Raw genomic sequence first — 21,778 nt, 5'->3', positions numbered from 1 at the left:
CACCCCTCAGGTTCTCCCTGCCCTAGTTCTAAAATTGTTTCATTTTTAAAAATATTCTCTCTGATCTTCCTCTTGCTGTCTGCAATTTGATTTTGTCAATGAAACCAACCTCCTACTCCCACAACCCTTTTCCCACTCAGCAATTGACTGCCCAGCTCCACATACTGGCTTCCATGTTAACTGTCGAGAGTGTGGTTTGGAAAAGTACAGCAGGTCAGGGAGCATCCAAGGAGCAGGTTTCTGCGCTTTTCCAGCACCACACTCTCAAGTCTGATCTCCAGCATCTGCAGTCCTCACTTTCTCTGTGTTAACTGGCAAGCTTAATACTTGTCCCTCCTTTAATACTGTCCCCCTTTGCTTTTATGTATGCCACCTTCACCCCCTCAAAACCTTGCCATTTATTTTGATTTGTTCTGGGAATGTGAGCTTCCCTGATGAGGGCAGACATAGTTGTCCTTGAGAAGGTGGTGGTGGTGAGCTACTTGCTTCAGTCATTACCATCCTTATGGTTCCCTGCTCTGGTCACCTTGCTGCCTGGTAGGGGTCACAAGTTTGGAAGGTGCTGTTCAGAGAGATTTGGCAACTGCATTCCTTTTAATTTCTCCAGCCGCTGCGTAGACTTCCAAATGGATGCAGTGTACCTTGTAGATGGCATGCACTCCTCCATCTGTCTACCGATGTTTGTGAGAGAGTGAATGTTTGGTGATTGGAGAAGTCAGTCATGCTGGCTTCTTTGACCTGGATGGTGCTAAACTCCTCAGGCATTATTGGAACTGCACTCATCCAAGCATGCAGGGGTTACTGTGGGAGGGCACTCATCCAAGCATGTAGGGGTTACTGTGGGAGGGCAGTCGTCAACAGGAGGTTTCCATGCCCAGGTTTGACCTGACATCGTCAGACTTTGAGTGGTGTGGAGTCAGGGTAGCTCCCTTTCTTTGGAGGGACAAGGCATACCCAGGAGTATTAATTATTTTCCATGATCATTTTGATTTAACAAATACCCACTTTCTATTTCAGTTGCAAGAACCATGACATAGATGTGTTTAAGAAAACCCTGCCTAACACTATGCATTGTGCATCGCGTTTTGGGTGTCATTCTTGTATCATTCATTTTCAGGTTGGTATTTCATTATCACTAGACACAGGTTTTCACCTACCACAGTGCTTAAACAGTCCCAATTAAAGTCACAAATTATGTCCCATGTAATAGTGACCATGGTATAGTATTCTTCCTTGATCCAAGCCTTTACAAGAGCCAGTACATCATCTCCTCTAATACCTATTGTTTATCATCCATGTGGGCTTGCTCTCACTCAGTTCCAAACTTGCTTACCAAAACATTCCTTTCCTTTTCTCAACATGTTCACAAATACAACTTAGAAACTGGACATTAAGCACCTCAGTCCATTTTGGTTATTACCTCTATGTGAGAAAGTAGTTTGAATCACATTGATACCTTGATTTTGTATCCATTCAACCCAATCTCTTTCATCCAGTTGCCTTGAAAGTAGACACAGTTTCTGTCTAAGCCCTAATATTGGAAATTAATTCTCATGCACTCAGGTCCATGTAAGGAATATTCTCCTGCCCTCAAAATCAATTGATTTGGCTCTACTGCATTGAAGGATCTTGCAGCCTCTCTCTGTGCAGGGTTTCCCATGTAAGTAAAGACAGAGAGAAAAAAAACTATATTGAAAGCATTTAATATTCAAGTTTCCTGCACTTGGCAGAGGGAAGTAAAGGAACTGATTAAGAAGCACTGTAAACAGCAAGGATTGGAGTGGGAGAGGGATGTTGTTTTCTTTTAGATACTTCTTTTTAACCCACTTACAGATAAATACTTGAGACAAACATTTATCTGCTAACTTGATTGAAACCGTTAACAACTTGTTAAAGCCTCTTAAGTTACATTAGATTAGATTAGATTACATTAGATTACTTACAGTGTGGAAACAGGCCCTTCGGCCCAACAAGTCCACACTGACCCGCCGAAGCGCAACCCACCCATACCCCTACATTTACCCCTTACCTAACACTACGGACAATTTAGTATGGCCAATTCACCTGACCCGCACATCTTTGGACTGTGGGAGGAAACCGGAGCACCCGGAGGAAACCCACGCAGACACAGGGAGAACGTGCAAACTCCACACAGTCAGTCGCCTGAGTCGGGAATTGAACCCAGGTCTCTGGCGCTGTGAGGCAACAGTGCTAACCACTGTCCACCGTGCCGCCCCTACATGTTCAATTGTAGAGGGTGTTTTGTGGTGGTGGTTAATAGATGAGAAATACCACAGCTGATTTGGTAATGGGGTCAAAAAGCAGAGTGCACCAGGAAAATGACCATGGAACAACAGAACAGCATGTATTACATTGAGGTTCGTGAATAAGATCGGCGCAGCTGCACCAAGCACAGAAAAAAAACAGAGAAATTCAGCAGGCCTGCTGTTTGTGGCTTTGTTCAGAACACTTTCAGTTTTGGGATGGGAGAGAAACACCAAGACTAAAGAGATTCAAACAGAGTTGCAAGAAATCTGAACACAAACTTGGGAGGTGACAACTCCATCCTGGAGAGCAAGGAGTCCAAGGCAGCAATAATTTAATGAGGGCAGATAAATCGAGGATTTTTTTATTTAAAGAAGGACTTGAGTTTAGATCACAACTTTCACAATTACAGGATCATCTGTAGCATTTTACAGGCAAAGAAATACTTCTGAAATAAAGCCACTGTTGAATGCAAGAAACATACCAGCCAATTGTGTACACCAACCTCATGCAAATAGTGATATAATGATGATCAGCTAATCAGTTTTAATAATGATATTGATAAAGGAGTAAATATTAGGCAGGATCCTGGGGATAGCTATCCTGCTTTTCTTCAAAATAGTGTGAAGGCCTTATTTTAGTCCATTGGATGACCAGAGTTTGCTTTGAAAGTCTCATCTGAAAGATGGCATCTTCAACACTGCAGCATCCCTTCAGTGTAATACTGGAATATTGGCTTAGATTATTGTATGAGACTTGAGTCTAAAACCCTCCAAGTGAGAGGACAGTTTCAATACCCACTGAATGACAGCTGACATCCAAGGACAGGGTGACAATGGAAGAGAAGTGGTTGTCATTGAAGCTAGAGAACCATTGACAGTGTCAGCTTTGAGTGAGCCAAGGAGGACGGGTGTACAATCAGGGGTTTACCAGAAGTTCGGATGGGGGTCAAGGATACAGTTGCTCAGTCTCCAACACCAGGTAACTCCCTGCGAGCCCCCTACAGCAGATCTTATTCTAAGATTTCTTATAACTGTTCCACACTTTTAAACCTAAATTCTAATTCTGTATCTTGCTAATGTTGATCTTGCTTTGCACACCACCTGTGCAATTGTTACCTGGATGCCTTGTTCTGTCTAAGCACCCTATGATCTGTATGTCCTTGTTTGCAAAATCTGCTTGTACTGCTCGCAAAGCAAAGCTACTCGATATATTTAGCTACACGTGACTACAATAAATCAATCAATCAATAAATAAATAAATCTCCTTGTTGAAATGGGATAGCAGAAGAATAATAGAGTGAGAAATATGGATGCTGTTGATAGTTTGTCAAGGATGAACACCAAATTGGTCTGGCTGACCTGAACAAAAAACTTTGTACTTTTTATTTAATCCCTCAAAACTGCAATGTGCCATCTTAGATTATGTGCCAATTATTCTGGTTTTTATTCATTCTGGGATATGAGTGGCACTGGCTAGGCCAGCATTTATTAGCCTTCCTTAATTGCGTGGGGCAGTTATCAGACAACCACATTGCCGTGGGGCCTAAGTTAGATGTACCTCCCACAGCTACCTAGACTACACCTCCTCCCACCCTGCCCCCTGTAAAAACGCCATCCCATATTCCCAATTCCTTCGTCTCCGCTGCATCTGCTCCCAGGAGGACCAGTTCCAATACCGTACCCAGATGGCCTCGTTCTTCAAAGACCGCAATTTCCCCCCATCTCCACCACATCTCCTCCACTTCCCGTTCCTCCGCCCTTGAGCCCTGCCCCTCCAATCACCACCAGGACAGAACCCCACTGGTGCTCACCTACCACCCCACCAACCTCCATATACATCGTATCATCCGTCATCATTTCCACCACCTCCAAACGGACCCCAGCACCAGGGATATATTTCCCTTCCCTCCCCTATCAGCGTTCCAAAAAGACTATTCCCTCCGTGACTCCCTCGTCAGGTCCACACCCCCCCCCCCCCCCCCCCCCCCCCAACCCAACCTCCACTCCCGGCACCTTCCCCTGCAACCGCAAGAAATGCAAAACTTGCGCCCACACCTCCCCCCTCACTTCCCTCCAAGGCCCCAAGGGATCCTTCCATATCCACCACAAATTCACCTGCACCTCCACACACATCATTTACTGCATCCGCTGCACCCGATGTCGCCTCCTCTATATTGGAGAGACGGAACGTTTCAGAGAACACTTCTGGGACACCCGGACCAACCAACCCAACCACCCCATGGCTCAACACTTCAACTCCCCCTCCCACTCCACCAAGGACATGCAGGTCCTTGGACTTCTCCATCGCCAGACCTAGCAACACGACGGCTGGAGGAAGAGCACCTCATCTTCCGCCTAGGAACCCTCCAACCACAAGGGATGAACTCAGATTTCTCCAGTTTCCTCATTACCCCTCCCCCCACCTTGTCTCAGTCCCAACCCTTGAACTCAGCACCACCTTGCTAACCTGCAATCTTCTTCCTGACCTCTCCGGCCCCACCCCCACTCTGACCTATCACCCTCACCTTAATCTCCTTCCACCTATCGCATTTCCAATGCCCCTCCCCCAAGTCCCTCCTCCCTACCTTTTATCTTAGCCTGCTTGGCACACTTTCCTCATTCCTGAAGAAGCGCTCATGCCTGAAACATCGATTCTCCTGCTCCTTGGATGCTGCCTGACCTGCTGCGCTTTTTCAGCAACACATTTTCAGCTCTGATCTCCAGCATGTGCAGTCCTCAGTTTCTCCCTAAATTAGATGTAGGCAAGACCAGGTAAGGATTTTAGATTAAATAACCTACAGTGTGGAACAGGCCCTTCGGTCCAACACGTCCACACCGACCCTCCGAAGAGAAACCCACATCCCTATATTTACCCCTGACTAATCCACCTAACATTACGGGCAATTTACCTGACCTGCACATCTTTGGACTGTGGGAGGAAACCGGAGCACCCGGAAGAAACCCACGCAGACACAGGGAGAATGTGCAAACTCCACACAGACAGTTGCCCGAGGTGGGAATTGAACCTGGGTCTCTGGCGCTGTGAGGCAGCAGTGCTAACCATTAAGCCACTGTGCCACCCATTTCCTTTCCATTATGCCACTACGTCCCCTAAATATCCGAGACTGAAACTTGAACCTATGGTCCCGAGGCATAGGGGAAATTATTGTTAACTGAGACAAATGGGTGAACTTGTTAAATAGTCCATAAATACTTCCAGTTGACGTTTTCACTGAAAGAATGGATAATTTAGCAAAATACTGAAACATGGTTGGCAGTGTGGAACCATGCTCCAGTAAAACTCAGCAACTTCAAGACAGCAGCTGAGAAATGGGAACAAAAATAGTTGTGCACCATGTAGTAATCTAAAAATTGACTGAAATTTCCAGAATATATTTAAAAGTTATGCTTTATTTTATTTAATAAGGGAAGTTTACTTTCCTGGATATGATCTGATACAATGTACAATGAATATACATTTCACAATAATGGCAGAAACATGCTTTGAGGTCTGTATATAATTGTTCTCTTCTATATATAAGGTCAGGGATTCAGAGTGATTGGGAAATCAACCTCACTAAGGGCAGATGTTTCAATAGGCTAAAGCAGCAACAACTTCCTCTACGCAGTGTGCAGAATGCTAATGTCTGTCACCTTGGCAGTGTGCCCAAGGGTTGGTGCACAGGTTAGGGGCTTGTTCCAGCTGAACAGCTGACCCACAAAGAGGACTCACATCTCCTGAAGTATCCCATGCAACAGAGGGCAGGACCTGGGTGGAACAGAAATAATTGAGTGAAGTTACACAAAAGATGTCGTTCGCTTGTGGAAGGAGGTGATTTGTCACCAGTGGAGTAGTTTGCCCAACTTCCTTGTGCTGTTAGGTCATACTTCGAAATAGTTGGCATTAAGATCCTTCATCACGTTCCTGTTCTGATGGACTGTATAATCTTCTCTAGGTATGTAAAAAGGAAAAGATGAGCAAAGATAAGCTCATTACAGGTAGAGACAGATGGAAATGGCAGAGAAACTAAGTAAGTACTTTGTGCCTATCTTCATGGAAGAAGGCAGCAGGAAGTCTCCCTGATCATCTTTTACAACTCTGTTCAATCTGTTACGGAATTAAAGGTTGCAAATGTAAGGAGGGTGAGAGAATGCAGGAACTACAGACTTGTTAGCAGTAGTAGGGAAAGTACTTGAATCTATGATAAAGGATGTCATTACTGAATAGTTAGAGAGCAAATTTTTGAGTTTACAGAGTCGACATGAATTTATGAAGAGGATGTTACCAGCAGAGTTAGATTAGATTAGATTCCCTACAGTGTGGAAACAGGCCCTTCGGCCCAACAAGGCCACACCGACCCTCCAAAGAGCAATCCACCCTGACCCATTCCCCTACATTTACTCCTGACTAATGCACCTATCACTATGGACAATTTAGCATGGCCAATTCACCTGGCCTGCACATCTTTGGACTGTGGGAGGAAGCCCATACAGACACGGAGAGAATGTGCAAACTCCACACAGACAGTTGCCCGAAGTGGGAATTGAACCTGGTTTGCTGGCGCTGTGAGGCAGCAGTGCTAACCACTGAGCCACCGTGCGTACGCCAGTTCACTTGGCACGTAGGAAGGCAACTGCAACTGTTGACATTCATTTCAAGAGGGCTGGAAAAAAGAACAGAGATGCACTACTGAGGTTGCATAAGACTGGTCAGCCCACATTTGGAATATTGTGAGCAGTTTTGGGCCCCAAATTTAAGGAAGAATGTGCTGGCCTTGGAAGAGGTCCAGAGGAAGTTTACAAGAATGATCCTGGTGGTGAAGGGCTTGCCAGATGACGACTCTTGAGGAATCTCGCTGAAACTTACACTCTATCCAGGTGTCTCTGCATGTGGAGAAGATGTTTTCACGAGTAGGAGAGAGTAGAAGCTGAGAGAACGGCCTCAGAGTGAAGGGACGACTCTTTAGAACTGAGATGAGGAGGAATTTCTTCAGCCTCAAGGTGGTGAATCTGTGGAACTCATTGCCACAGAAGGCTTTGGAGGCCAAGTCATTAGTGTATTTATGACAGATAGCTGGATAGGTTCTTGCCTGCTAAGGGGATCAAAGATTATGGGGAGAAGGAAGAATGAGGTTGAGAAACATACCAACCATAATTGGATGATCAAGCAGACTTGATGGCCTGAATGGTCTAATTCTACTCTCATATCTTCTGCACTTGTGGAGTTTTAAAGCAATTTAAGAGCAATTCAATGTACTGAAGTTACAAGGTTGCCTTTGGGCTAGCTTTTGATTCCAATTCTGATTCACACTTAGATTTCAAGGAAATTTGAAGCCATATCCCCAGAATATAACCTGGGGTTCTGGATTACTAGTATTGCACCACAGCCATTCCTTTGAGCTGTAATTTGTGGCACTTCTTATCACCTGACTGATTTTCTGGCCTGAGAGTTGCCTGAATTGCTTAATAATCTGCAAGAGGCTTGGAAGTGAGAATTGGTGACATGTAGTAGAATTTGGAGGATGACTAAGTTATTGGCAGGGATTCTGAGGGATAAAAAATGTAAGGACTGATTATACAAAGTCAGCATGGCTTTGTCCTTGGGTAACTGTGTTTTCACTAACTTGATGGTGTTTTTTGGAGAGGTCACAAAGAAAGTTGATGAAAGTAGAGCAGTTGACGTTGTCTGTATGGATTTCAGCAAAATGTTCAACAAGGTTCTGCATGGTAGACTGGTCAGTAAGGTTAGATCACATGGAATCCAGAGAGAGCTAGCCAAATGGATACAAAATTGTCTTGAAGGCAGGAGACAGAGGGTGGTGGTGCAGGGTTGTCTTTCAGACTGGAGGCCTGTGACCAGTGGTGTTCCACAAGGATCAGTGCAGGGTCCAATGCTTTTTGTCATTTATATAAATCATTTGGATGTCATCAAAGGAGGCATAGTTAATAAGTTTGCTGATGACACCAAATTTGGAGGTGTAGTGGACAGTAAACAAGGTTATCTCTGAGTACAACAGGACCTTGATCAGATGGGGCAATGGGTCAAGGAGTAGCAGATGGAGGTTAATTTAGATAAACGTGAGGCATTGTATTTTGGTAAGGCAAATCAGGGCAGGACTAATATACTTAATGGTAACGTGCTGGGGAGTATTGCCAAATAAAGAGACCTAGGAGTGCAGGTTCATAGTTCCTTGAAAGTGGAGTTGCAGGAAGATGGGTGGTGAAGAAGTTGTTTGACACGCTTGCCTTTATTGGTCAGTGCATTGAGTGTAGGAGTTGGAAGGTGACTGTATAGCTTTACAGGACATTGGTGAGCCCACTTTTGGAATAATACACTTTAGTGCAGCTCCAGCTGCGTGATCGGTCGGCGTGTGGTACTTATATGTCAGTATGGAGTCGTGTGCAATGCTGAGGTTGTGAGTTCGAGCCTCACCTTGAGCAGTTTTATGAGGTGACACGGTGGCTCAGTGGTTAGCACTGCTGCCTTATAGCACCAGGGTCCCAGGTTCGATTCCAGCCTCTGGCGACCGTCTGTGTGGAGTTTGCACATTCTCCCCGTGTCTGTGTGGGCTTCCTCCCGGTGCTCCGGTTTCCTCCCACAGTCCAAAGATGTGCAGGTCAGGTGAATTGGCCATGCTAAATTGCCCGTAGTGTTAGGTGCATTAGTCAGAAGGAATGGGTCTGGATGGATTACTCTTTGGAGGTTTGGTGTGGACTTGTTGGGCCGAAGGGCCAGTTTCCACACTGTTTGGAATCTAATCTAATCATAATGCCTACAATTCTGTCCACCCTCCTATAGGAAGGATGTTATTAAACTTGAGATGATGTAGAAAATATTTAGAACATAGAACAATACGGCGCACAACAAGCCCTTCGGCCCTCAATATTGCGCCGACCTGTGACCTATTCTCAGCTCGTCCCCCTACACTATCCCAAAATCATCCATGTGCTTATCTAAGGATTGTTTAAATCTCCCTAATGTGGCTGAGTTGACTACATTGGCAGGTAGGGCATTTTATGCCCTTACCACTCTCTGCGTAAAGAACCTGCCTCTGATGTCTGTCTTAAATTTATCACCCCTCAATTTGTAGCTATGCCCCCTCGTACAAGCTGACGTCATCATCCTAGGAAAAAGACTTTCACTGTCTACCCTATCTAATCCTTTGATCATCTTGTATGTCTCTATCAAATCCCCCCTTAGCCTTCTTCTTTCCAATGAGAACAGACCCAAGTCTCTCAGCCTTTCCTCGTAAGACCTTCCCTCCAGACCAGGCAACATCCTGGTAAATCTCTTCTGCACCTTTTCCAATGCTTCCACATCTTTCCCGGAATATGGGGACTAGAACTGTACACAATATTCCAAATGTGGCCGCACCAGCATTTTGTATAGTTGCAGCATGATATTGCGGTTCTGGAACTCAATCCCTCTACCAATGAAACCGAACACACCGTATACCTTCTTAACAGCACTATCCACCTGGGTGGCAACTTTCAGGGATCTATGTACATGGACTCCAAAATCCCTCGGCACATCCACACTACCAAGAATCTTTCCATTTACTGAGTACTCTGCCTTCATGTTATTCTTCCCAAAGTGCATCACCTCACATTTAGCTGCATTGGACTCCATTTGCCACCTTTCAGCCCAATTCTGCAGTTTATCCAAGCCCCCTGCAATCTGTAACATTCTTCCACACTGTCCACTACTCCACCGACTTTAGTGTCATCTCCAAATCTACTAATCCATCCATCTATGCTTGTGTCTAAGTCATTTATAAAAATGACAAACAGCAGTGGTCCCAAAACAGATCCTTGTAGCACACCACTAGTAACTGGACTCCAGGCTGAATATTTTGCATCAACCACCACTCGCTGCCTTCTTTCAGAAAGCCAGTTTCTAATCCAAACTGCTAAATCACCCTCAATTCCATGCCTCTGCATTTTCTCCAACAGCCTACCATGTGAAACCTTATCAAAGGCTTTAATGAAGTCCATGTATACCACGTCAACTGCTCTACCCTCATCTACATGCTTGGTCACCTTCTCAAAAAAACTTAGTGACGTGTGTGAGGCACGACCTGCCCTTGATGAAACCATGTTGACTATCTGAAATCAAATTGTTGCTTGCTAGATGATTAGAAATCCTATCTCTTACAATCCTTTCCAAAACATTTCCTACAATAGAAGTAAGGCTCACTGGTCTATAATTACCTGGGTCATCTCTACTGTCCTTCTTGAACAAGGGCACAACATTTACAATCCTCCAGTCCTCTGGTACTAAACCTGTAGACAATGGCAACTCAAATGTCAAAGCCAAAGGCTCTGCTATCTCCTCCCTAGCTTCACAGAGAATCCTCAGATAAATCCCATCTGGTCCAAGGGACTTGTCTACTTTCACTCCTTCTAGAATTGATAATACCTGTTCTTAACTAACTTCGATCCTTTCTAGTCAAATATCTCGTACCTCATTCTTCTCGTCTACAATATCCTCCTTTTCCTGAGTGAAAACCGATGAGAAATGTTTGTTTAGCACCTCTCCGATTTCCACAGGGTTCACAATCAACTTCCCGCTTCTGTCTTTGACTGGCCCTATTCCTACCCTAGTCATCCTTTTATTCCTCACATGCCTATAGAAAGCTTTAGGGTTCTCCTTTATTCTACTTCCTAAATACTGCTCGTGTCCTCTCTTTGCTCATCTTAACTGTCTCTTTAAATCCTTCCAAGCTGATCTGTAACTCTCCATCGCCTCATCTGAACCATCTTGCCTCCTCAACACATAAGCCTTCTTCTTCTTAATAAGAGATGCAATTTCTGTCGTGAACCACGGTTCCCTTACCTTATCACTTCCTCCCTGCCTGACAGGGACATCCCTATCAAGGACACGCAATATCTGTTCCATTTACATGGATATTGCTGGGACTGGAGGGTTTGAGCTATTGGGACAGGCTGACTCGGCTAAGGCTATTTTCCCTGGAGCATCGGAGGCTGAGGGGTGACCATATAGAGGTCTATAAAATCATGAGGGGCATGGATAGGATGAATAATCCTAGGGTGGGGGAGTTCAGAACTAGAGGGAATTCGTTTAAGGTAAGATGGGAAAGATTTAAAAGGATCTGACAAGTAAATTTTTCACACAGAGGGTGGTGTGTGTATGGAATGAGCTGCCAGAGGAAGTGGTGGAGGCTGGTACAATTACAGCATTTAAAAGGCATCCGGATAGGTATATGAATATGAAGGGTTTAGAGGGATATAGGCCAAATGCTGGGAAATGGGACTTGGTCAGATTGGGATGTCTGATCATCATGGATGAGTTGGACCGAAGAGTCTGTTTTTGTGCTGTATGACCCCTTGACTCGATATTGATGATTCACACAACCTGAGATTGGTCAGGTTGACCGGTCCGTTGGAAATATCAGGTTACAAGTATCTTCTGGGGGTATCAAAAACAGCAGTTATACAAATAATCTCACCTTCTGTGCAATTTTGGAATACTTTTCCTCATCTTTGACCTGAATCTGAAAATCTGTATTTCAATATTGGCTGCACCTAAGAAATAACTTGTGCTTAATACTAAATGAAAGTCCACAGTATTATTTCATCCTTGCTATTGCTAGTTATTCTGTGTCTTCTCTTTATTGGTGGACCTGCTGCCTATGGTTTTGCTTAAGTTAGACTGGGTGATGGCAGGGGAGTGAAGGTGAGCAGTAGACTACCTACCTCCAGCCTGTACCCTCACTACCCTTGACAAAATAACTAGCTTATATCACATTAGTATTTTATATTCCCCCTCCATAGATTTCCTGTAGCATGTAACAGATAAAAACAGTAAAATAATGTTTATGAGTATTTAAACATACAGATTTGGAGCAGATAAAATGTTTTGTTTTTATGCACTGAATTCGTTTCTGTCGCAAAACTAAATCGAAAAAATAAGTTTTGATGCATCTAATATTGGATCAGTATTCAAAATGCATATAGCAATCTTTAATTTTTTTTAGCAAAAGTGCTAATGATGTTCCATTTTATTGACATGATGTGTTTACTTCCTGAGTGGCAATTTTTTCCTTTTAAAAAAAAGGGAAAGGGAAGAAAATCTTGGATTTAAGACTGATTACCTGCTTCCAATTTGTAGACACATAACAAGAGTTGTCCTGTACTGCTCAGTGTAGCCTGTATACTGGGCAGACTGAAGTAGCTGATGTAAGAATCGCAGATTGCACCTCTTATATTTTACCTCCCAGCTGCTAAACTTTCAGTGGGCAGTGATGCAGTCATTTGTGGGTTTTAAAACAATATGCACACAGTATATATTTGCAGTGTGGACAGGATGCACTGAGAGATGTGTGTTGATATGGGAGGGGGAGCCTGTTGTTGATTGATACAGTCTGCAGGAGTCTCAAGTTTCCATTGAATGCTAACAAAGACTGGAGAGTATTCTGTTGGGTACTGCAGTGAGAGCATGCTTTCTGAGTCCAGGTAAAAGAGAGAGCTTTTATAATTTATCATTACTACAGCAGCCTTAATGTGAGCAATACCTTCATCCCCTTTGTATCTTAGATTCAGCGATCCTAGAGTCGTAAATAGCTTATTACCCCAGTTGCAAAGCATACTGGAAGTTTCAGTTTAAGCAAAGTGCATAGTGTGGAGGGGGGGAGGGGCAAAGTTAAAGCCTAGCTTGCAACAGACATAATTTTAAAGAGTGAAAATAATTTCCACCAGCTCCACTGGGCATTGTTTTGCCTTCCTAAAGATCTGTCTGCTGGTGTACAGAATTAAACGTTGATTTTAGAAGCACGTTCAGAACATTGTCATGGTGCTGGCAACAAAAGGTGCTTCTTGAGTAAAGTACATTAAGAAGTTTCAGTTTCCGTGCATGATGTTTCTAAAAGAAAAATCTGGCACATTCTCTGAATATGCCAGTCTCGTACTGTTCCTACAATATCTTACATCAACGGTGGTGTTCTTTTGTTCAGGGCATTTAATGCAGTGGAATAGAAGTTGGTGGTCAGCTGTATTCTAATGAAGTTGAGCTATTGTTTGTTCATAAAGGAGCTAGTGCATTCCGCTGCCCTTATGGGTTATTGTCAGGCAGTATGTGTGCGTGTTTATGTGTGTATGGAACTGTTTGGTATCTGCCACCTGGGCTTAGGTTGGCAAATAAAATATATCTGCATCTCTCTCTCTCTCTCTCTGCCCCCTCTCCACGCCACCTGACATATACCTACATAAATCTGTTGGTGGAAGTGAAATCGTGTTCATTTTTTGATCAAGTAAAAACCAGTGGTATTTTTCAAAGGGTTGTGTGTGAACATTTTGTTTTTTTGGTACATTGAAAACCAAATTTAACTGCAATCCTTTGATATTCGTACATCATGATTATAACATCATGTATATTTTGGATTAAGTTATATTAACTGCCAGAAGTTGCAGAGAACTTTGTAAGTGAGTTTCCGTGTTTCAATTTATTTTTGTTTGTACCTCTACATCCCCTAAAGTGGGGTGAACTCATGAATTTCCATCTTGTATTGCTGTTGGTCTCTGTCCTGCAGTGGGGAAGTTGGGCAAGGCAAGGGGTCGGGGTAGACAGAGTTGCCTCACATCTCCTCATCTCCCTATCCCTGTGTGAAAGTACCTTGATCAGGAATTGACTGAATAGAAAAATTACAGGCACATGCATGGTATACCAACATCCTCTGAATTAGGGCCTTCTAACACTGCTTCTGATGATGTCAGAACAGATGTGATTTGTCTTTCATTTTGAAGTCATTCTATTTTGAGTTCCAGAATTTAATTTTCTTTTTTATTAAAATGGTTATGTGTTTTGATGTTTTTTCTGTTGAAATTAGCTTAGATATTGCATGTTTCCAAAGAACAACCTCCTCCAATTAGGAAGAACAAAAATCAACCAGTCTTTGCTTCTGGTTGCTAGGTAGTGACCCCTGCTGGAATGAGTGTTGGGTGAGAACATATGCTGTGCCACAGCCCAATAGCTTTCTGGAACACTTGTGCAAGAATAAGTGACATACCTGGGCAAGGTGCTTGGGAGAACTGTTGGCACATGCCAATAGTAGGGATGATTTTGAAAAACAAACAAACTAAGTAGTGATTTTTGCCACAACCACCTAATGAGGAAGTGACATTCCAAAAGCTAGTGTGCTTCCAATTAAACCTGTTGGATTATAACCGGGTGTTGTGTGATTTTTAACTTTGTACACCCCAGTCCAACACCAGCACCTCCAAATCGTGGATAATGTTTTAATTCATTTAGGGGATGTGGACATTGCTGTCTAGGTCAGCACATATTGCCCATCTCTGATCAAGGAATAGGAAATTCGACGTTTCAGGCATAAGCCCTTCATCAGGAATTCCTGATGAAGGGCTTATGCCCGAAACGTCGAATTTCCTATTCCTTGGATGCTGCCTGACCTGCTGTGCTTTAACCAGCAACACATTTTCAACTGTGATCTCCAGCATCTGCAGACCTTATTTTTTACATCTCTGATCAACCAGAGTGCAGTTAAAAGTCAGTCACATTTCTGTTGATCTGGAGTCACATGTAAGCCAGATCAGATAAAGATAGCAGATTTCTTACCCCAGAGGACATTATATAGATTCTTATGACAATCAACAGTGGTTGAATGGTTATCATTAGACTGAACCTTTATTCCAGCATTTTTAGTTGAATTCAAATTCATAGTGTGATTCCTTCCCATATCCTTAGAACATTATTATTGACAATAATAATTCTCGCCCATTGTGTTGACATTATTTTGGGGTCGGGCTTGTCAGGGATGCAGTAATCTGCTACCAAAATGCGCACATGTTCAAAAGCAAAAGATCTGATGTATATCCATTTCAGAGACCTCGAACCAGAGTGATAGCAAATTATCCTTGATTCAGAGGAACCGCTAAGAGATAGTATATACTGTAAGTGAAAGGGTAAAAAATATTCATGAGCACTTCCCTGAAAAGATGGCGAAGCTCGAATTCACAACCCCAGAGTGTGGTCGATGCCGGAATGCTGAATAAATATGAGGAGGAACAGGTTCCAATTTTTAATTAGTAATGTGGTTAGCACTGCTGTCTCATAGCACCAGGGTCTCAGGTTCGATTCCCGCCTCGAGTAATTGTCTGTGTGGAGTTTGCACATTCTCCCCGTGTCTATGTGGGTTTCCTCCGGGTGCTCCAGTTTCCTCCCATAGTCCAAAGGTCAGGTGAATTGGCCATGCTAAATTGCCCATTGTATTAGGTGCATTAGTCAGCGGGAAATGGGTCTGGGTGGGTTACTCTTCGGAGGGTCGGTGTGGACTGGTTGGGCCGAAGGGCCTGTGTCCCCATGTAGGGAATCTAATTTAATGGGTTAAAAGGTAATGGGGAGCGGACAGCAAAGTGGAGTTGAGGCTGAGATGAGATCCATACTGAATAGCAGAGCAGGTTAGAGGGACTGTTGCTCCTAATTCTATGTCTGACGTACCAGCAATTTATTACTGTTCATAGTATTTTGCTCTTCTTTGCAAATAGAAGCAAAATACTACAAGTGCTGGAAATCTGAAATAAAAACTGAAGATATTGGAGGAATTCAGCAGGTATGGCAGCATCTGTGAAGAGAGAAATACTGTTACCACTTGGAGTCTGATTTAACTTCTTCACAACGTTCTGAAATTCAATGAATTTGAATTGAATGTTCAACTTCTGAATCAGAGTAACTTTGGACTTGAAATGCTAACTCTGTTTATCTCTCTCCACAGATGCTGCCAGATCTGCTGAGTTTCTCCAGCAATTTTTTTCCCCCAAATTGGCTGTTGAGTTTGTTTACAGAACTACAAAGGCTACACTGGCCATGTGATTCACTGTGTGTGAAGTACTGAAGGTGTTTTGTGTAATGTAAATTCAAATTCTTTATTAATTAACTTTAGTCCTTCTGTTAATTAACGTCAGTTCTGCTGGCTTATATTACTATCTTAGTTCTTTTTAGAGAATATGGCCTTCCAATTCCTGCTCAGGTGACCATTATTCTAACTTAAATGCCTTTCAAAGGAAGAATTCAGGAAATGCAATCCCTGCTACTTGTTAATTATAAGTAAGAAGCTAATGTATTGAAAGATTTAGAAGGCACAGAAATGTGGCAGATCAGACAGCAGTCTTGAAATAAGAGCAGAAAGTAATCGAGAAACTTAGTGGATCTGTTGTATACTAAAGAAAACTCATATTGGACTTGAAATTAAGTTAAAAATCATACAACACTAGGTTTATTTGGAAGCACTAGCTTTCGGAGTGCTGCACCTTCATCATGTGTCTGGTGGCACTGTAGCTTGGTGGTTAGCAATGCTGCCTCACAGCAGCAGGGGCCCGGGTTCAATTCCCACCTCTGGCAACTGTGTCTGGGTGGGTTTCCTCCAGGTGCTTCAGTTTCCTCCCACAATCCAAAGATGTGCAGGTGAAGTGAATTGGCCATGCTAAACTGCCCATAGTGTGAGGTGCCTAGTCAAGGGTAAATGTATGGGTCTGGGTGGGTTACACTTCGGAGGGTCGGTGTGGATTTGTTGGGCTGAAGAGCCTGTTTCCACACTATAGGGCATCTAATCTAATCTAACCACCAGTCCAATACTGGACTCGAAATGTTAGCTTTCTTTCTCTTTCCAGAGATGCTGCCAGATTTGATGAGTTTCACCATCACTTTTTACATTTTATTTTAAATCTCCAGCATGTGCAGTACTTTGCTTCAGTTTTAATAGTCTCAAAAGTTGTTTGCATTAAGCCTGTGTAGTTCTGTGGCCAAACTTTCATGCATATTCACATGTCTGTTAAATGTGGCTGGAATTGTGCTCCAAGGTCAAAATCCAATATTTTAGATACATCACTTCTTCCCCTCCCCTTGTTTCCTGTAAATATTTTTGGATTAAATAATTCATTTCCCTTTTTTCTTTGTTGCAATCTCAGAGGAAAGATCAAAGATTATTTATAGCCTAATGTTTTCTGTCCTTTGAATCTCATCCTTTCATGCTGTTACAATTCAATTCTGTGTTTCATCTTTATAACTTTGTAGTTATTCATCTTTATAATTTTGTGTGAAATGGTTTAATTTTCTGACCTACACGTTGTGTACCGGACGTAGAATAAGTAACTTGCATATGTGATGTTACCATTTTGTTTTGAGTGTTTTCAGAGAGGTCTTGGAGATGATGAAAGCCTGAAGTGATTGATTTTGGAAAATTTCTTCATGGAATGTGGGTTTCGCTAGCTAGGCCAACATTTATTGCCCATCCCTAATTGTCTAGAGGGCAGTTGAGAGTCAACCACATTGCTAGAGATTCAAGATTAGAGTGGTGCTGGAAAAGCACAGCAGGTCAGGCAGCATCCAAAAAGCAGGAAAATTGATGTTTTCGTTAGGGGCCCTTAATGATGAAGGGCTTTTGCTCGAAACATCAATTTTCCTGCTCCTCGAATGCTGCCTGACCTGCTGTGCTTTTCCAGTACCACTTAAATCTGGACTCTGATCTCCAGCATCTGCATTCCTCATTTCCACCATATTGCTAGAGACGCATGCTGGCAGATTTCCTTCCCTGCAGGACATTAATGAACCAGATGGGTTTTTACAACAATTGTAAGTGCTGACATAGTTATTGTGAGGCTGGTTTTCTATTCTAGATCTTTTAACATTGAATTCAAACTTCACTAACTGCCGTGGTCGGATTTGAACCCTTGTCCCCAGAGCAGTGTCCTGGAGATTCTGGAATACAAGTCCAGAGAAATTACTGCTACACTTCCCCTTCGGATATTTTTCACAGATCAGTTCATGAGGCCAAAGATCATCTTAGACTACAGAAATCTCTGTGGAGCAAGTAATGTGGAGCAGTGGGTGGCACAGTGGTTAGCACTGCTGTCTCACAGCGCCTGAGACCCGGGTTCAATTCCCGACTCAGGCGACTGACTGTGTGGAGTTTGCACGTTCTCCCTGTGTCTGCGTGGGTTTCCTCCGGGTGCTCCGGTTTCCTCCCACAGTCCAAAAATGTGTGGGTCAGGTGAATTGGCCATGCTAAATTGCCCGTAGTGTTAGGTCAGGGGTAAATGTAGGGGTATGGGTGGGTTGCGCTTCGGCAGGTCGGTGTAGACTTGTTGGGCCGAAGGGCCTGTTTCCACACTGTAAGTAATCTCTATCTAATCTCTAATAGTGGAAAGTACAGGAAAAAATCCTTCTGCTATTTCACTCTGCAGCTGTTAGATCATATCCATTCAGGTAACCTCTGCAGTCACCTCTTCTTCTAATGCCAGCTTGATTCAGGTTCTGACAGTGTAAGCAGAGAGTTAGGAAATCATGGATTAACCTTCAAGGGGTATTTAAATGCTCATTCACAGCTGACGCTTTAGCCATGTGCTCACGGTGTACTACATTTTCCAGTGAGGCGTTAAACTGAGGGCCCCCTTTTTTCAACTCAAAACAGACAAAAAGTGATCTCATGAGATTCGAGGGCTAAATCCTGACCATTATAGCAAGATGTTTGAGCTGTTCTTTTGCAAGTCCTTTTTTTCACTTTTCATTCACAATGAGGGTGTCACTGACCAGGTCAACATTTAATGCCCATCCCTAATTGCTCAAGGGCAGCTAAGAGTCAGCCGCATTGTTGTGAGTCTGGAGTCAGATTTCGTGTAAGGATGCCAGTTTCCTTCCCTAAAACCACATGGACATTGAGATGATTGACCTCCAACAACCACAATCCTTTGTGCTAAGCATGACAACAACCAGTGGAGAGGTTTCCTGGAATTTCTGTTGGCTTTGATTTTGCTATAGCTCCTTGATGCCACACTTAGTCAAATGGTGCTTTGATGGTAAGAGCAGTCGTTCCCATCTCAGCTTTAGAATTTACCTCTTTTGGTCTTGGACCAAGGCTGGAATGAGGTCAGGAGTTGAATGGACCTAGCAAGACCCAAGCTGAACGTGAGGTGAGACCCCTTCCATCATTTTCTGATGATCAAGAAGAGGCTGAAGAGCAGTAATTGGTGAAATTGGATTTGTCCTGCTTTTGGCATATAAGACATACCTGGGCAATTTCCACATTGTTTGGTAGGTGCCAGCAGTGTAGCTGCATTGGAACATCTTGGCGAGGGGAACAGCAAGTTCTGGAGCACAACTCTTTAGAGTTGTTGCTGGACTATTGTCAAGGCCAATAACTTTGCAGTAGCTAGTGCCTCAATGGTTTCTTGATATCGTGAATTGAGTTGGCTGAAGATCGACAACTGTGGTGCTAGGGAGCACTGGAGGAGGCCAAGGTGGGTCATCCCCTTGGTACTTCTGGCTGAAGATTGTTGCAAATGATTCAGCTTTTGCTGGGCTCCTCCATTATTGAAGAGGTTTATGAAGCCACCTTCTTCAGTGAGTCGTTTAATTGTCCATACCATTCACAACTGGATGTGCCAGGACTGAAAAGTTTAGATCTGATTCAGTAATTGTGGAACTGTTTGATTCATCTGGCACATGGATGGATGGGGTCTTTCCCAGGATGGTGATGGTGGCTTCTGGCTGCAAATCATAGATTCCTAATTGACCCACTCAGACATGTTATGATGCACTTTGGAGCATGTGACACTTGAAACTGAGCCTCTGACCTAGAAGTAGAGATGTTACGCCACACCATAAGAGCCCTTTGTATGTCAGGTATGGTTCTATGAGGATGGTTATGTCATTCTATCACTTGAGAAATCTATGGGATTACTCTCTCAATTTTGGTGCATATCCCACAGGTATTTGTAAAGAGGACTTTTTTATAAGATCAGCGGTACTAAACAGGCCACTGTCATTTCCGGTGCCTGGTCATTAGCAACATTCCCTCTAATCTTTTGGAGATTGTCCAGGTTTTGTGCCTGGGCTTCTGGAAGCAGAAACCATCCATTGGCACGCCAGTCTGAATGTACTCAGCATCCCACAGCTCGGAGGTAGCATTGGTGGTCAATCGATTTCATTCCTTTTTAACTTTTTTGTAGCAGGTTGGTACAACTGAACAAAGGCCATTTCAGGTGGCAGCTAATAGTCTGCTACATTGCTTTTGGTTTGAAGTCACATGTACCCCAGACTAGGTAAGGACAGCAGATTTCCTTCCTTTATGAATATTGGGGGGCAATTGATGTTAATATCATGGTTAGCTTTCAATTCCCAGAACTTTATTCATTAATTGAACTTAATTTCATGGAGCCATAGAGCTATGCAGCATAGAAATAGACCCTTTGACAATGTTGACCAGGTTTCTTAAGCTAGGCGAAAGTGAGGACTGCAGATGCTGGAGATCAGAGTCGAGAGTGTGGTGCTGAAAAAGCACAGCAGGTCAGGCAGCATCCGAGGAGCAGGAGATTCAACATTTTGGGCAAAAGCCCTTCATCAGGAATTCCTAAAGTGACTAGTCCCGTTTGGCTCATATCGTTCTAAACCTTTCTGATCCATGTAACTGTTCAGATGTCTCTTAAATGTAATTGTACCCTCCTGTACCACTTCCTCTGGCAGCTCGTTCCGTATTTTTCTGCTGTGGTGTGATTTGCATTCATGTTCCCAGTGCAATAGCCTGAGCCTCTAGATTATCATTGCAATGACATACTGCTGCATCATGGTCTTTCCTGGTTGAAGCTTGCTGTCCATTTGCCAATTCACGTCAAATCCCATTCACCCATCACTCCGTGCTGCTAATGTACATTGGCCTCTATCATAACCCTTCCAATTTAAAAGTCTCATCCTTGCGTTCAGATCCTTTATGATGTTAAACCAACCTATCTTTGAAACCTGTTCCAACCTCTGAGGCCTCTGTGCTCCCTCGTTCTGGCCTCTTGTACGTAGTTGAATATTGTTTTTCCACAGTGGCAGCTGTGCTTTCAGCTGCCTCGGTCCCAAGCTGTGGAATTCTTTTCCTGAAACTATCTGCCTCTCTATCTCTTTCTTTGGCTTCCTTTCAGACGTTCCTTAAAACCTACCTCCTTCATCAGGCTTTTAGTCACCTGTCTGTCCTCAAGAGACTTGCTGCCAACTTTTGTTTGATAGCAGGAAGCATCTTGAGGTGCTTTGCTACATTTGCTGTGCTATATAAATGTAAGTTGTTGAAGTAGTGGATCATTAACTCTGTTTGTCTAAATCATGCTTGTGTTCACTACAGCCTCTCACAATACCGTCAGTGCTTAATGAGATGAAGCTTTTCAAAATTGCCTTATTAAGCCTTGATAATACAGCATTTGTTTTTCGATACCCGTGCCAAAAGTATTAATGTCATTCGTCCCTTCTGCTACTGGAAATAATTTTATTTAACTGAGTGTTTGTGTCAATGCCATTCTTTCTCCTACAGTCTGTATTCTGCTTTCTTTCCAGCCCCATCAGTAATGCCTCTGTGTTGATTGTTGTGGATGTCATCTGTACTGATAGGCTTATTGAGACAGGTGGTAGTTTTTCTTGCTTTCTGGGCATTCCACCAAAAGCAGCTGCTCCAGCAGTCAGCAGCTTTTTTGGTCAGTGCCAAAGCATATTCACCACCTGTGCT

General features: G+C 43.3%; 1 protein-coding gene across 8 annotated transcripts in view; it reads left to right on the top strand.

Moving 5' to 3' along the window:
* Positions 1-21,778, top strand: part of LOC132821757 (transcription factor Dp-2-like) — a 207,160-nt gene that overhangs the window by 78,235 nt on the left and 107,147 nt on the right. The window contains exon 1 of one of the 8 annotated variants that reach the window (XM_060834501.1): positions 12,658-12,743. The exons of 6 other annotated variants lie outside the window; for them this stretch is intronic. The gene's annotated coding sequence lies outside the window, so the exon portion shown is untranslated. Of the gene's footprint in view, positions 1-12,657; positions 12,744-21,778 lie in introns of those variants that run through there. One more of the 8 variants, XM_060834503.1, reaches the window with a different exon arrangement.

This window comes from Hemiscyllium ocellatum, chromosome 13 (genome assembly GCF_020745735.1).
Source record: "Hemiscyllium ocellatum isolate sHemOce1 chromosome 13, sHemOce1.pat.X.cur, whole genome shotgun sequence".
Lineage (NCBI taxonomy): Eukaryota > Metazoa > Chordata > Chondrichthyes > Orectolobiformes > Hemiscylliidae > Hemiscyllium > Hemiscyllium ocellatum.
The sequence above is the reverse complement of the archived record's forward strand: the minus strand, read 5'-3'. Positions and strand labels throughout refer to the sequence as shown.